This window comes from Talpa occidentalis, unplaced genomic scaffold (assembly GCF_014898055.3).
Source record: "Talpa occidentalis isolate TD23 unplaced genomic scaffold, MPIMG_talOcc4v2.1 talOcc4.2, whole genome shotgun sequence".
Taxonomy (NCBI): Eukaryota; Metazoa; Chordata; class Mammalia; order Eulipotyphla; family Talpidae; genus Talpa; species Talpa occidentalis.
Window position 1 is genome coordinate 45,032,012 of NW_023602073.1, and position 12,986 is coordinate 45,044,997.

At 49.4% G+C, this 12,986-nt stretch overlaps 1 pseudogene; it reads left to right on the forward strand.

Moving 5' to 3' along the window:
* The first annotated feature begins 357 nt into the window (after positions 1–357).
* Positions 358–2,563, forward strand: LOC119253213 (patr class I histocompatibility antigen, A-108 alpha chain-like; annotated as a pseudogene).
* The last annotated feature ends 10,423 nt before the right edge of the window (positions 2,564–12,986 follow it).

The following is a 12,986-nucleotide window of genomic DNA, read 5'->3' on the forward strand; positions in this document are numbered from 1 at the left end:
GTTTGTTGATTTTGATTTTCACTTTCTTATAATTATTCATTTTCCTGGTCCCTTATTTAAGTTTTCTAGATTCCTGCTATGAGTGAGACCTCTGGTATTTTTCTTTTTCTTTCTGGCTTATTTCGCTGAGCATGATCCCTTCCAGCGCCATCCATGTTGCTGCAAATTGCATGTGTTTATCTTTTTTGATTGCTGAGTAATATTCCATGGTATATATGTACCACATCTTCTTGATCCAGTCATCTATTTTTGGGCATTTGGTTTGTTTCCAAAGCTTAGCTATTGTAAACAGTGCTGCAATAAACATAGGGGTGCAGGTGCTCTTTGGAATTGAAGTTTCTGTGTCCTTTGGGTTCCCACTCCCTGAGGTATTTCTCCACCGCGATGTCCCGGCCAGCCCGGCCCCGGGGAGCCCCGCTTCATCTAGGTGGCCTACGTGGACGACACACACTTCGTGCAGTTCGACAGCAACGCGGCGGGGCCGAGGATGGAGCCGCGGGCGCCCTGAGCGGAGCAGGTGGGGCAGGAGGACCTGGACAAGGAGACGCGGCACCAAAGGAGCAACGCACAGTGGTACCGAGCGCAGCTGGACTCCCTGCGCGGCCTCCACAACCACAGCCAGACCGGTGAGCTGGGCGGGGTGACCGCGGGGTGACGGGGCGGGGACAGGCTCTCACACCTTCCAGAGGATGTCTGGCTGCGACGTGGGGCCCGACAGGCGCCTCCTCCACGGGTACAGTCAGGTCGCCTACCACGGCACCGATTACCTGGCGCTCAACGAGGACCTGCGCTCCTGGACCGCGGCGGACACGGCCGCGCAGATCTCCCGGCGCGAGTGGGAGGCCCTGGGTGTGGCAAAGAAATTCAGGAACTACGCGGGGGGCAGATGCTTGAGGTGGCTGCGCACATTCCTGGAGCACGGGAAGGAGACTCTGCAGCGCACGGGTAAGAGGGGCCTGGAATAACTGCGGGAAATGCGTCCTCTCTCTAGTCCCGAGAGGGGGACTCCCCTGGGTTTCATGTTGTGCACCAGAGAGACTCCCAGAGACTCCTGCTTCTCCTGAAGGACAGTGAAGGGATCCAGCCTCTCCTGAGAAAGACAGACAATCCCTGACATCACGGGTCACCGGGTTCTTTTGACCAGGGGCCTGTTTGAGAACCAGGAGTTTCTCTCTCAGTCTTATTTCTGGTCTGAGAACATTTTTAGTTATGTGATGATTCCTGCTTTTCTGTGTCATTCACCTTCCACCCAGGTCAGGAATAAAAAGTCTGTGTTCCTCTCCATCTGCTTCATCCTACCCTGGGCTTTCCTCCTCATTCTAGAACTTTCTAAGGAATAGGAGAATCTCAGAGATTCCCCCAGACTAGCCTGTTTTTTACATTTTATGCTTCTTGCTGCCGCACCGGTTGTCTTGTCCATTGTGAGGATGGTCTCATGAGGATTCTTCAGTGTCCATGGAGGAAACGCAAAGTGAGTTTTCTGATTTACCACCTCAGATCCCCCAAAGACACGCATGACCCACCACCCCACCTCTGAGCATAAGGTCACCCTGAGGTGCTGGGCCCTGGACTTCTACCCTGCGGACATCACCCTGACCTGGCAGCGAGATGGGGAGAACCTGACCCTGGACACAGAGCTGGTGGATACCAGGCCTGGGGGCGATGGAACCTTCCAGAAGTGGGCAGCTGTGGTGGTGCCTTCTGGACAGGAGGAAAGATACACGTGCCATGTGCAGCATGAGGGCCTGCTGGAGCCCCGAGTCCTGACTTGGGGTAAGGAGGAAACGTGGGCACAGAGTTTCTCAGGGGCATCAGGAGCCCTTCTGGAGACCTTCAGAGGGTCAGGATGAGGCCTGGGGCTCAGGGTCTCACCTTCCTTTCCCTTCCAGTGCCCCCTCCTCAGTCCTCTGTCACCACCACGGGCATCATTGCTGGCCTGGTTCTCCTTGGAGCTGTGCTCACTGGAGCTGCGGTGGCTGCAGCTGTGATGTGGAGGAAGAAGCGCTGAGGTAGGGAAGGGAGTGGGGGGTGTTGTCCACTGGAGGCTTTCATGTCCCAGGGAGAACTTGCCCTACCTGATTAACGGGAAATACCATCCACACACATGTCTTGCCAAGGGGGCATATAGTCCAATTCGCCCCCCACCACACCTCCTTTCTTCATTTTTCCCAGTCTTGACCTGGGTCTTAGTCACAGTTCTGGAAACTTCCCTGTGGTGCAGGATTAGATTCCTTTAGGCTTCTGACCTGACTCCTGCCTGGTCTCACAGGATGTTTCTTCCCACAGGGGGACAAGGAGGAAGCTACACTAAGGCTGCAGGTAAGGGTGGATCAGGGGTTGGATCCCTGAGCCCCTGGGGACAGTGTCGAAGGAGCCCATGGAGGAGTCACCCCCATCAGTCCCTCCTGTGGTCTCGTCTCTGACCAGGTTTGTTTTATTTTCAACCAGGCAGCGGCAGCGCCCAGGGATTTGATGTATTTTTCAGCCCCTAAGGATCTTTTACGATGAACCTGATGAGGCTCCTGTTGTGCACACCCTGGACAGCAGGGTGATGGTGTCACTGTTGTTCGTAACTGTGATAATTGAGCATTTGTTCATAATTTTATTTTTCTATGTCTGCATAGTTGTTATGTCTATGGAAGTCAATTTTTTTTAAGATTTATTTATTCATGCTTCCAAGAACCGGGGTACAGGCCAGATGTGCAGGAGGGTGAGAAAATTCACCAGAGACAGAGTGGGGAATCGAACAGGCAGACCGACGAAATACACTGCTCAAGGGAGCAGCAGGCACAACAGGAGAGGTCTACCGTGCCATGTGGGATTCTCGCCTGCCGGCTGGGATTAAACCTGCACCGCAGAGGCTGCAGGCAGCTTCACAGCGTTGTGTTCAACTGTCAGCACCACTTCTGGGAGGCCAAGAAGTCAATTTTTTTTTTTGCTATGTTTATAACACTGTTTTTGTCCTTATTAAAATTGGGTTATTTCTTGTTGATCATTGAGTTTTAAGCATTATTTGTAAATTCTCGATGCAGTCCTTTATCAGTTTCGTGATATGCAAATGTTTTCCCCCACTCTGTGACCTGAACTCCTGCACTGACAGGAAAACAAGCATTATTGTCCAGACAGAAGCATGGATATATTTTTTTAGAAGAGAAAAAAATAAATTGCTAATTGGTTTTGAGCAGATACTGGCTGACTGGATGTTGGGGGTGGAGGGGAATGACTTACTTATGCATATCCTTGAGTGTGATTTAAATGTCCTTGTATGAGCATGAAATATGCTTTCAAAAGTAAATTGCACTTTATTCCTCAATTTATAAAACTCTTCACACATCATGTCCACATCACATGTTAAGACCAGACTGACACGTGGGTTACCAGTGAGGGGCCCGCATGTCATAGTCACAAAGGCATGGTTTCTCTCAGGGGTCACTCTGGTGTTGTCCGTTCTGTGGGTGTTGGACAAACGTTTAATGACCTGTGTCCATCATGAGAATATCATGCAGAGTATTTTCACTGCCCATAATGTCTTCCCTGCTCCAAGGAAGCAAAAGCAAAAAGAAACCAATGGAATCCCATGAGACTAAAAAGCTGCTACACAGTGAAGGAAACTCATTAAAATGAAAAGACAATTTCAAGTCAGAGAAAATATTTGCACATCATCAATCCAAAAAGGAGTTAATAGGACCTCCCCGGTGGCGCAGCGGTTGAGCGCTGGGTTGCGAAGCTGCCCGCAGCCTCTGCAGCGCCGGTTCGATCCCCGGCTGCTCCCCAGCTGCTTGAGGCGGGTCCCACATGGCGCGCAGAATTCTCCTGCCGCCCGCTGCTCCCCTCAGCAGTGTAATTCGGTCCTTCTGCCTGTTCTGCTCCCCGCTCTGGCTCTGGTGAATTCCCGCGCTTCTGACTGTACCCCAGTGCTTGTATAAATTAAATAAATAAAAATTTAAAAAAAAATTTAAAAAAAAAAAACAAAAAACAAAAAGGAGTTAATATCCAAGATCTACAAAGAACTCCAAAACAAAACAATTCAGGCAAAAGAGGGGCAGAGGATCTAAACAGGTACTTTTCTAAAGAAGACACACAGATGGCTGATAGGTACATGGATAGAAGTTTATCATCATGTGCTGTCAGGAAAATGCCAATTAAAACCACAATGAGTTACCACCTTACACCTGTGAGAATGACCCATTGAAGGGTGTGGAGGGAAAGGAACTCTGGTACATGATGGGTGGGGATGAAGTCTGTTCCTGTTAGCGGGCAGAATGAGAGGTTCCCCGGACCCTCAAACCTGTACACTCTACATGGGATTTGCCATCAGCTGAATAAAGACAAAACATACTAGCATACTCTAAAGTGTAACACCTTCAAATTGAAAAGAACTTTAATACAACTAGTGTGCAATAGAGAATTAGTGTGCAATAGAGAGAAGAGAAAGAATATAGTCAGAATAGTTCACAAGTGATGCACCCAAAGCTACCCGTCCCCTCATGGGTAAATTCCCAGCCAAACAATTTTGGCCCAAAGCAGTCCCACTAAGGCCTGAAAGCCTGCCAAAAGTCAAAGGCACCTACTGGTAGAGACACATGGGGAGGGAGCAGGAGGGGCCAGGCAAGTCTGGAAGGACAAGAGCAAAATCAAAATCCACATCAAGATAAGGGCTGCCATTGTCAGCCTCCCCATGGGCCTCTCATCCACATCTTTGTCCCTTTCACATGTCTACAGTCCAGGAAGGGAGGGAGAAATGGAGCAGGGTCTGTTGCGTCGGGCAACACCACACTGATAAAGAAACAGGAGTTGTGGAGCAGGCTACATAATGCAGGATGCTACTGAAGAGCAAGATCCTGGCTGTTTTTATTGCGTAAGTTACATGGGGTAGGAGGACAAGGAGGAAAGGATGAGTGAAATAAGGAATGTCATCTTGGGCTTCAGGGGGACAGGAGTCTGCTGACCAGATGATTCTTATCTGCTTGATTATCAAGTGTTGTAATCAAAACCAGACCCCAGACCCCGGACCATGGTCCTAATCTTGTCAATAAGGCAGTTCACTGGTCAGCTTCTGGGGTCCCATGTCATACATTGGTGTTTGGCTCCCTGGGTGTTTCTGGTCATACCTTGTGATGCACACCCTTCCCAGGGTGATCAAGCTTTCTGCTCTTGAAAGATTTGAAAGGCACCTTGTAAGGTTTGGCTCCCATGACTGAGTGACCAGGCAGTTCTGACCTTGTACAGGAATGCAGAACTGCAGGTCGCAAAAATGGTGGCTGAACAGGCTGCGTAAGTTTAACGGACCCACCAGGGTCTACCTCAGTTACTAGTGGAAGATGTAATGTTAGAGGGGGTGAACTGATGTTTCTTTCTCATTCTGGGGCTCTCCCATCACCCCAGCGTAACCCTCCATGTGCAGTAGGGAGAGGATATCAGGTCAAACCCACTCTGCTTCTCCCATGTCTCTCCCCACTTAGTGTTCAGGATGAATCTCCCTGTATTCATGGCCACACTGGAAGAGAGCACAGAAAGGTAAGTATCATTATTGTATTTGCTACTGGGATTAGAGGTAAGTTTTTTTTAATGATAAAAGTTCTTTTATTTGGGTTGTTGCTGTAACAATGATGTGCAATTAGAATAAAACCTGGGAGGGCCTCCCCAGTGGCACAGCGATTGAGCGCTGGGTTGCAAAGCTGCCCACAGCCTCTGCAGCACTGGTTCCATCCCAGGCCGCTGGCGAGGGTCCACATGGCGCACAGACCTCTCCTGCCGCCCGCTGCTCCCTCAGCAGTGTACTTCGCTCCTTCTGCCTGTTCTGCTCCCTGCTCTGGCTCTGGTGAATTCTCTCACCCTCCCGCACTTCTGACAGTACCCAGTGCTTGTATAAATAAATAAATATTTAAAAGAAAAAAACCTGGGAGAAGGAGAAAGTGTTGAATTGAGTTTTCATAATGTAAACCAAAAAAGAAAAAGTCAACAATGAAATAAGAGAAACATTTCCATGAATTATTCAGTTTAACCCACAACACCCTGGAAGTTGTCAGATACCATGATCCCAGCGTAACTAATGACTGTGGGAGTGAGACTTAGAAGCACAGCCCAGGCCACACATTGGGTGACCCAGGTTTCTGACCACACAGGGTCACCCTGGTCTGGCAGTTGTAGTGGGGAAAGGTCTGGGAGCTGAGGAGGCTGAGGAATCAGTGTGGTCACATCCACTGGAAACATCCAGAGTGAGGGTTGGGTCCTCTTAGTGACAGGCAAACACTACCTGCCCAGGCAGCCGTTCTATTGAGAAGTCAAATTAAAAAAATTCCTCCTGATATTGCTCTGGTAATGGAGGCAGATGAGGTGGGACAGAAAGTGGAGGTGATGCCAGGCCCTGTGAGCCCTTGCTGCCGGGTGTGGGGAACAGAGAAGGCAGGTGAGGATCCATGTTGAGAAAGGCCTGGGGCGCCGTGGGGAGCAGAGACTGGAGAGGGTGAGAGGGTGCAGGGCAGGGAGGAGGCTCCTGCAGCCTGACCAGGGCAGATGTGGTCACCTCTACCCTGAGTGTCTCCTCTGCCCTGCGTTGTTCACCTTCATCACCCACCTTGGGGGACAGTCATGGCCTTGGGATCACTACTGGACACCCCGTGGAAGAAGTGACCTGCAGCATTTGCCTGGAGACAAGAGACCCCTGGGAGCATCTCCTGTGGCCACAGCTTCTGCCAGTCCTGCTCTCAGCTGAGTCACTCTCAGATTCCCTGAGGTCTTGTGTGCTGTCTACGCTGACAGGAGCCACCACAGGAGAGAACAGCAGGTTCAGTTTTGTTCTGGTCGGTTTGTCCTCTAGGGACAGCCTTGCCCAGTGGTCATTTTCCTTCTTCTACATTTAATCTGGATCCCTGCAGCCTGGTGCAAGTAGTGGGGTATGACTGGCTTTGCTGAGGCCGCTTCAGTAGCAAGCCTTGACACAAGCCACGGGAAGAGAGGCACATGGCATTCTAGGCCCAAACTCAGTGTGCAGCCTGTGGGCCTCCCTGAGCTCTGGCAGCATTGGCCTACGCTGTGCTGTGGCAAGTGGTAGACAGGCCTGGTGGGCTGTGATAGAGGGGTGCCTGCTCTGGATGCTCAGGTGAGTGTCTGGCCCTGCTGAAGCCCACTCCCACTGTGATCCCTGATGCTGGGGGCAGAGGGGACTTACTGTGTGCAGCCTATAGGCCCATTTGATGCCTCTGAGTGAGAGCGGCCTGCACTCCTGGGTGAGACTATCTGACCTCAGGCATTTGGACACACTGGCAGGTGTTTCATTTAGGAATACAGTGCCAGAATTGTAATGGACCGGTCAGATTCAAGCTCTCACAGGTGCCATTCAAGGTTTTTTTTTGTTTTGTTTGTTTTTAAAGAGATTTTTTTCTTTACTTACATATGCACACAAGAACTGGGGTTTAGGCCAGAGGTGTGGGGGGCAAGAGGATTCACCAGAGACAGAGTAGGGAGCAGAAGAGGCGGATCTACTGAAATACACTGCTGAGGGGAGCAGCGGGCAAGACAGGAGAGGTCTGCTGTGCCATGTGGGTTGGCTCCCTCACCAGGGATCTAACTGGTGGCGTAGGCTGTCAATAGCTTGATTGCCCTGTGTCTTTAACCCCCGCGCCACCAGGTAGCTCCCCTCACCACATTCAAAGTTTTTGAGATCATTCAGGGCTCTAAATGAACCAATCTGATTGGCGCTCCACTGGCACCAACCAAACAGCTGGGATTATAAAGGGACCAATCAGGCTTGAAAGGCGGCGCCCTGAAGAGGATATAAGCCAGAGCAGCAGCCAACTTGAGCCACTTGATAGACAACTACCGGTCAGATCTGTTGGTACTCCTAGAAAGACCTTTGCCAAGACCTCCACAGAGTATGAGATCTTTCCAGAGACCTTTGCTGAGACCTGATCGCTACCCCTGCCTCTGGCCCTGGCTCTAACACCGCCTGCAGACAGCACTGTCAGGCTGTCCCTCGTGTTTCTAAAGGAGCTGTTTGCGGGTGGCTTCTGCCCAGCCTCTCTAAGGCTGTTTGCTGATGGTACAATGGCATCTCTATCAGATGTAAACTGGCATCCCTGGCATCATTGCCTTCTGGACCGGTGCTGACAGCACTGCTGACCTGTATCCAGCCTCCTCTGAGAGCTGTCCACCACTTCTCATCCTTGGGCACCATCTCCTGGTGGTATTGCAGCAGGGCCTTTTCAGTCCAAGGCCTGGTGCTGTCCGCCTGGCCTTTGGACAGCTGTTGCTGGCTGCTGCAGCATCACCTGAGCAGCCCTTCCTGGGATCGCCTTCAGCTGCCACTGGGAGTTGGCTCCTGTCCACTGCTTTCCTATTGTCACCAGCTCCAGGCTGCCATAGCACAGCTTGTTTGAGTAGCCCGTGTTTTGAACTGCTGGACACTGAGGACACTGTCTGAGGTAGGACAGATGGCCATTTCTCGTCTTAGACGCTTCTTTGTTGTTTGCAGTCTCCCATTTTTAATAAACTCTGTTGCTTTTACACGCTGAGCCTGAGTGTTGTCTTGCAATTGTGAGCACATGGATGAGGACCCAGAGACAGTGACTGTCCCCAACATTGCCCTGTTTTAACATAACCTGAGATTGGAACTGCACACTGCAGGGTGTGGTGTCCTATGCCCACCTGACCCCCCTTCTCTGTTCAGGCCTGAGAAAGTGACAAGTGAAGCTGCACAAAGTCATGCGTGAGCCTCCCTGGTGGCATGAAGGGTTAAGCACAGCACTGTGAAGCTATCCTCAACCTCTGAAGCATGAGTTAGACCCCAGCCCAGGGAGCTACCCACATGGCACAGCAGAGCTCTCCTGTCTCACCCGCTGCTGCCCTCAGCAGTGTATTTCAGTAAGTCTGCCTGTTCTGCTCCCTACTCTGTCTCTGGTGAATCCTCCCACCCCCCGCACCTCTGGCCTGTTCCCCAGTTCTTATAAGCATGAATAAATAAATCTTGGGCCTCCCTGGTGGCGCAATGGGTTAAGATGCAACCTAAGAAGCTGTCCACAGCCTCTGCAGCACGAGTTTGATCCCTGGCCAGGGACATACCCACATGGCGCAGCAGACCTCTCCTGACTCACCCACTGCCCCCCTCAACATTGTATTTCAGTCAATCTGCCTGTTCTGTTCCCCACTCTGTCTCTGGTGAATCCTCTTACCCCCCACACCTCGGATCTGTACCCCAGTTCTTGTATGCATAAATAAATAGATTTAAATATATAAATCTTAAAAACAAAATTCATGCCTGCCAGAGAGTGTTAGGATTTGAGCTTAAAAGAACTTCAAATTTATTCTTATTATCTAGATGAGAGTAAATAATGAAAAGACCATCAGGGTCAGTGACGGCAGAACCTGGACACAGCCGGGACCCTGACTCCCTGTCCCTGCTCGTCCCCTGCGCCTGAGGGAGGACAGAGGCTGAGGGTTCCCAGAGATGAGCTGGACACTCCCCTTCTCACGCTCATCCCTCATGAAAAAAGCAGGAACCAAATGGTGAGAAAAGTTCAGGCCACAGGAAGCTGTAAGTCTGTCTCCCATGACCAGTCCTTGCCCTGGGAGGGCTGTGTGTTAGGGGATGTGACCATAAGGCCGTGAGCCCTGATGACAACATCATCTAGGAGGGGGAGCCATGAGCAGAGGGTTTTTGTTTCTCCCCAGACACTTCAAACTCTCTCACATAAAGGATATTAATATAGAGGGAAATGAGGAATCAAGGTTAAAGCAAAGGATGCCTGTTTTATGAGCCCTGGGTACTGAGGCGATACAATACATCATTACTGAAGCAATAGGGGAATTTCAGGGTAGAAGCCCTGTGGACACGCACAGGAGCAGGAGGAAGCTCTCCAGGGTGAGGCCTGTGAGCACACGTGTGAGGACCTATGTAGCATCCCCAGTCAATGCACACGCTCCTGTTCCCTCCTGGGGGATCTGCAGACAGTGAACAAATGTCTGTGAATGAAACCATGGAAGATGCTCATAGGTGAGTTGTTGGGGGAGCAACTGAGCTTAAAATAACATCGGGGGGAGAAACGTCTGAGATTCTCTAGTGAAGAAATAGCTTAGACTTTTAACAAAAATGATGACGTTCTTTTAGTGAACAGCAGTCGTGGCGGTCAGCCCAGAGAGAGGCCAAAGGACAAGCAGGATCTGTGTGGCCAAAGGACAAGCTGCAGAGTGAGTGTCCACATCAGGCAGAAGCGGCCTCTGCAGCACAGACAGTGAGGATGGACATCAAGGGCAGAGATGCCTAGAGACCCCTCTCCCCACGTGGGCACTGCAGACACGGGGTAAGGTCACCCCAGGGCCCCATTAGAGCTGCTCTTCTACCCGAGGGAGCAAGTGACCCATAGGCCACCCCGTCCTGAGACCCGCTTCTCTCCTGGGAAGGAGAAGCCACACTTTCCCCTTTGCCTTCAGAGTCACTGTGAGCAGTAAATGTGCTCTGTGTGCGTTGTGGTGGTAAATAATTCAAGCTGCTTCTATAACATTCACTACTAGTAATGACGTTCCTCAACTTCCAGGCTTAGGCTTGTGCCGGGGAGTTGGGGACATGGAAAGAGACACTTGAAAGAGACAAAGATGTGAGTGAGGGACCCATGGGGAGGCTGACAATGGCAGCTGTTGTCTTCATGTGGATTTTGACTTTGCTCTTGTCCTTCCAGACTTGCCTGGCTCCTCCTGCCCCTTCCCCATGGGTCTCTACCAGTTGGTGCCTCAGACTTGTGGCAGGTTTTTGGGTCTCAGTGGGCCTGCTTTCAACCTACCTGGTTTGGCTGGGCATTTACCCGTGAGGGGACGGGTAACTCTGGGTGCTTAATTGGGAACTATTTATCTATATTCTTTCTCTTCTCTTTCCCTATTGCACACTAATTCTCTATTGCACACTCATTGTATTCAAGTTCTTTTCTAACAAAGGTGTTATACATGACAGTATGTTTTGTCTTTATGCCGTTGATGGCAGATCCCATGTAGAGTGTACGGGTTTGAGGGTCCCACTAACAGGACCAGTCTCCATTCCCACCCACCATGTACCAGAGTTCCTTTTCCTCCTCACCCTTCAATGGGTCATTCTCACAGGTGTGAGGTGGTAACTCATTGTGGTGGTTTTAATTGGCATTTTCTTGACAGTACATGATGATGAACATGTATCCATGTACCTATTGGCCATCTGTGTCTTCTTTAGAAAAGTACCTATTTAGCTCCCCTGCCACTGTTTTGATTGGGTTGTTTTCTTGTTTTGGAGTTCTTTGTGGATTTTGGATACAAACTCCGTGTTGGATAGATGATGTCCAAATATTTTCTCTGACTCAATATTCTCTTTTGATTTTAATGATAGTTTCCTTCACTATATAGAAACTTCAGTTTAATGTGATTCCATTGGGGTATTTGTTAGTTTGTTTGTTTTTATTTTCTCAGAGCACAGAAGACATTAGGGGCAGTGAAAATACTCTCCATGATGTTCTAATGATGGACACAGGTCATTATACATTTGTCCAACTCCCAAAGAACAGATAACACCAGAGTGAACCCAAAGGGAAACCATGACTTTGGCGACTATGACATGCGGGTCCATTACTGGGAACACACGTCCCAGTCTGGTCTTAACAATTGATTTGGACGTGATGTGTGAAGAGTGTTATAAGTTGAGCAGTGTCGTGTAATTTACTTTTGAAAGCATATTTCATGCACATACCAGAACATTTATATTACACTCAAGGATACACATGAGTAAGTCACTTCCCTCCACCCCCCAACACCCCAGTCAGCCAGGACATGTGCTCAAAGCCAGTTAGCAATTTATCATTTCTCTTCTCAAAAAAAAAAAAAAAATAGGGTCTCCTCGGTGGCGCAGCGGTTGAGCGCTGGGTTGCGAAGCTGCCTGCAGCCTCTGCAACACCAGTTGGATCCCCGGCTGCTCCCCGGCCACAGGAGGAGGGTCCCACATGGCGCGCAGACCTCTCCTGCCGCCCGCTGCTCCCCTCAGCAGTGTACTTCGGTCCTTCTGCCTGCTCTGCTCCCCGCTCTGGCTCTGGTGAATTCTCTCACCCTCCCGCGCTTCTGACTGTACCCAGTGCTTGTATAAATAAATAAATAAATAAATAAATAAATAAATAAATAAATAAATAAATAATATATATATATATATATATATATATATATATATATATATATATAACCACGCTTCTGTCTGGACAATAATGCTTTAATGCTTGCTTTCCTGTCAGTACAGGAGTTCAGGACACAGAGTGGGGGAAAACATTTGCAAATCATGAATCTCATCAAGGATTGTATCTGGAATTTACAAAATAACATTTAAAACTCAATGAGCAGAAAGAAATAACCCAGTTTTAAAAAGGACAAAAACAGTGTTGTAAATGAATCGTGCCTCATTTGAAAAATGGGCAGAAGACTGTTACAGACACATCAACAAGAAGAGACACAGAAGACAAGGAAGAACATGAACAGATGCTCAGTGTCACAGGGTACTAGGGAAAGACAAAAAGAACGACAGTGATACCATCACACCTAGGAGAGCCTGAAAAATGCAAACATGGCACAAGTCCAAGTGCTGCCCAGGATGTGGACAACAGGAGCCTCATCACTGCCAGCAGGAACACAAAATGGCCGGTCACTGTGGAAGATCTTTGACTGTTTCTTTGCAAACCCAAAAACCTGACATACAGCCCAGTGATCACTGCCCCACCTAGTTACCAACTAATTTAAAAACTTATATTTGTACTAAAACCCTGCATACATGCAAATGTTTATAGCAGAACACCCGGAAGTGTGAGCTTCCTTCCAAAGACAACAGCATCTGAACAAATGGAAAAAAAGAGAAGCTTTTCAGAAAGAAATCTGGAAAATTCTGCCTTAGCCTGGTGTTTCAGGTTAACACCATCAGTAATGAGTCAGGTGCACTGAGGTGTTGAGTGGACAATGCCCCTACACCCCCCTACAGTCCCAGTCAAAAAAAA